At 53.4% G+C, this 3,647-nt stretch overlaps 1 pseudogene; it reads left to right on the forward strand.

Moving 5' to 3' along the window:
* The first annotated feature begins 2,949 nt into the window (after nt 1-2,949).
* Nucleotides 2,950-3,067, forward strand: LOC137095766 (5S ribosomal RNA; annotated as a pseudogene).
* Nucleotides 3,068-3,647: the final 580 nt, after the last annotated feature.

The raw sequence follows: 3,647 nt of genomic DNA on the forward strand, positions 1-3,647 counted from the left end.
TCAACTAGAGAACCTTTGATTAGAGATCTTCTGGCTTTTTGAACTTGGACTGGACATTTTACGACGAGATACTCTATTTCCCCCTCACCTCAGATAGGACTTCGACTCTTCTTTTGCCTTCTCCTATTGAATTGTGGTCATGGCTACAACTTCTTTTAAGAAGTGCACGGCCTGCCCGAATGTCCTCCCAGATACAGATGGACATGTTCTCTGTCTTGCGTGCCTGGGAGAAGGGCATCTATCCCAACCCTGTGGGATTTGTGCTGCTTTTATGCCACAAACGCGTAAAAACAGAGAATTGCAGCTCAAGGCAGCCCTGTATGAAAGGGCCTTACTGCTGCCGCCACCCGTTGCCAGACCACCACCAATAGGGGAACGAGCTGCCTTACCTGGCTTGGCTAGGCCAGATCCATCGGGCCTGAAGAAGAGGGCTAAAAAGAAGGCCCCTCAAGATGGCCGAGCCGAGGGTGTACAGCCTAAGCCTTCCACAAAGAAGGCGGGAAGACCCTCTGGCATCGCTCTGCCAAAGCTGCAGAGAGTGATCGCGCTCCCTCTGCCGGCAGGCATAGAGGAAGCGCAGGAAGGCTGCCCGGCTCCGATCCTCAGCCAGGCCTCGCCGAGACCGGAGAGCACCTCGGCACTCGGATTGGGGCCTGCTCCTTCTCCCAGGGCATCACCGAGGTCAGCAAGGAGCTGGAGGCAGCACGCTCAAGGCAGACGACTCCCGCCGCCATTGCAGCAGCTAGGAATCTTTCTCTCATTTTTCTTCATCTTTGACTAGTGTTTCTGGACTGCGTGAATTTTTGCTTTTATGTTTATTTTATTTGACTTTCATTTTATTTTTGTCATGGTGATGGTATGTTGACCACCACTTTCTTTAAGACGTGTCCCTCATGTGGAGGGAAAAGCCGCCCGATGGATGGGCGTTTTATGTGTCAGCGATGCCTGAGGTGAGGCCTTGGGGTATGATCCGGCATCTTCTGCTCCTTTTTTCACCCCTCAGGCGTGTAAGAGTCATCCTATGGCTCATCTCTTGAGCAGGCCTTTTCTTTTCACCCACCCATCCCGCGCCAATTTTCAGGGGAGTGGTGTTTGGGCCATTGACTGCCCTGATGGGGAATACTACCACTGAGGGGACCATTTACCGTGATACAGCCGAAGGGCCTCAGTACTTTCAAGTGTTTTTTTTTTGTATCTTTGGATAGCCGTTCGGCCTCAGCCAGGCTCAAGGCTAAGTAGCCCAAGGTGGCTCCACCGCCTACCGGTCAGAGAAGGGCCTTTGAGTGGGCCAAACAGTAGAAAAAAATCTAAAAAGGAAAGGCAAGTGAGGCCTTAAAACACCTCAGCGCTGTACCTGGTGGCGGTTTCTATTGCGGCAAAAAGCGCGCTTTTTTCCCGCCCTTGCCGACTCCGTAGAAAATGTGAGTGCGCACAGGCACTGCTTCTTCCTGGGCTGCCCCTCGATGCAGGGAGCGTGCGCTGTCGAGCGCAGATTGTGCCCGGGCTGCCCCTCGACGCAGGGTGCACCCCAGTGCCAGGCCATGGGTGCGCGCTCTCAAGCGCAGATCCTGCTCAAGCTGCTCCCGAGGCAGGGAGCGCCCCGACGCCGGCCCCACGCGCACAGAAGCAGCGTCTTCAGTTGGCCTGAGCCTGCCCCTTGAGGCAGGGAGTGCCCTAGCGCCGGCCCCTGGTGAACTCACCAGAGTGGTGCTTCCATTGGGGCCATCTACGGCTCGATGCCGCCCTGGGCGCCTCTCATGGGCCCGGCAATGGCCCTGGCGCTCTCATGGGGACCTCCCTTGGGCTCGATGCTGATCCTGGCGCCCCTCCCGAGCTCGATGCCTGGCATCCCTATCGGTGTCGCCAAGGGAAGCTCCCTCCGGTACCGAGCACTCCTGGGGACGCTCTCAAGGCCACTCACCTCGCATCTGCTCTTGCTGTCCCAGAGGCCTTCTCCCTCGCATTGCAGGCCCCAGCCTCGAGGCTCTACTTTCTCCTCTTTGGGCTTGAGGAGCTGATACCGGGCTACTTGCAATGGAAGCAGATCCCTTTGATCCCTTTGCCGTTCAGGCACAAGGTGGATGGGGTCTCCCAATAGAGAAGGGGCCCTATGGAGGGCCTTACTCCTCCCACCCCCCACCCCCCGTAGGGCGGGCTTTGGCAGTGTTCCCTGCAGGGACACTTCTGCTACTTTGGACCTCGGGCTCCATTGCGGGGACGTGCCGCCTTCCCTGCCACTCAAATGGCAGCCTCCACGTCCTTGGTCCTCATTTCCACCTTCATGGCTGCTCAGCAGGCCTCAACTTCAACAGCGGCCGCTAGAGTTCATTTGTGGAACTGCGCCAAGGCTCAATTTCTTCTCATTTCAGTCAGACCTCCTTACTCCCCCTGGTGGCGAGTCTTAATTCTATTATCATTTCAGAAGTGAATTGAGGACTCAGTTATAATGTAGTTTGAAACGCAAACAAGTTAAAAACTTGGCACGATGCTAATGTCCTTTGACCACAAGCTGGCTACTTGGAGTGCCTCTGTTGTGCATATGTCAGGGCTCTGGCTTCATTGTGGTGAGTTTTCTGTGGTATGCTCTTCTCCACACCAACATGTTGTTGGCTCCTCTTGCAGACCCATTTTCTCTTAGGTCTTAATGCTGACTCTGACTCTTTGGAAAGCACCCCAGAAGCTGTGGACACTTCACATGAGTCAGAAAACCCTCTTCTGATGCAGTTAATGTCTTTTAAGCTGTTGTGGTGCGTATGGCAAGCCTTTGAGCTTACCCACGTTGGAAACACCTATCCCAGTGGGTGATCCCATCTTCCCCTTAGAGCAGCAAAATTCACAGGCTCCTGTAGTATTACCTTTGCTATCCATTCTTCTCGCATTGCTCTCACCTCCGCCAAGTAGGTGGCACATCCGTGCAAACCTAATTCAATGGTCGTGGACGTGGCCCAGGCCTATGGCCATACCACCTTGAACACGCCCAATCTTGTCTGTTCTTGGAAGCTAAGCAGGGTTGGGCCTGATTAGTACTTGGATGAGAGACCGCCTAGGAATACAGGTGATGTAGCCTTACTAAGAACCCTTGTCAACTCCATCAGACAAGGAGAGGTGACTTTATGGGGAGAAGGGTGCATGTTTTCAGCAGGCTTATTCATTGACCTGGCCCACTGTAGGCATATATAGGGAGTATCAAATGTTGATTTTGTCTAAAATTGGCCCCTATCTAGACCACCTCTCTTGAAACAGACAAGTGGCTGAAACATATCCAGGGATGCATCAGACATCCCACAGATTCAGTTTTCGGTTCTCCCTGAAATGTCCATGATGATGCCTTCAACTCTTGTCCTCCTTCACTTGGAGCTAGTGTATTCTTTCTCACATTGAATTTTAAACACCCCCTTAATGACCTGTGTGGAGCATGTGTTGGCTCTTCTGTGTTGGGTTTGGGACTACTGCCCTTGGCCTCAATCTGGCATGGCATGCCTGGTGCAAAAGGCTATTAAGGGGGGTTACCCTATCAGGTTTGTAATCTGGTGTGCTATTAGTACTTGACACCTGTTTCCCCTCCTTGTTGTGGGGAGGCCCAGGCCTTGTTGCGGAAGGAGGTGATCAGTCACCTTCAATGTTCTTCTGTTCACTTTTCTCCCATT

Source organism: Anolis sagrei, chromosome Y (assembly GCF_037176765.1).
Source record: "Anolis sagrei isolate rAnoSag1 chromosome Y, rAnoSag1.mat, whole genome shotgun sequence".
Lineage (NCBI taxonomy): Eukaryota > Metazoa > Chordata > Lepidosauria > Squamata > Dactyloidae > Anolis > Anolis sagrei.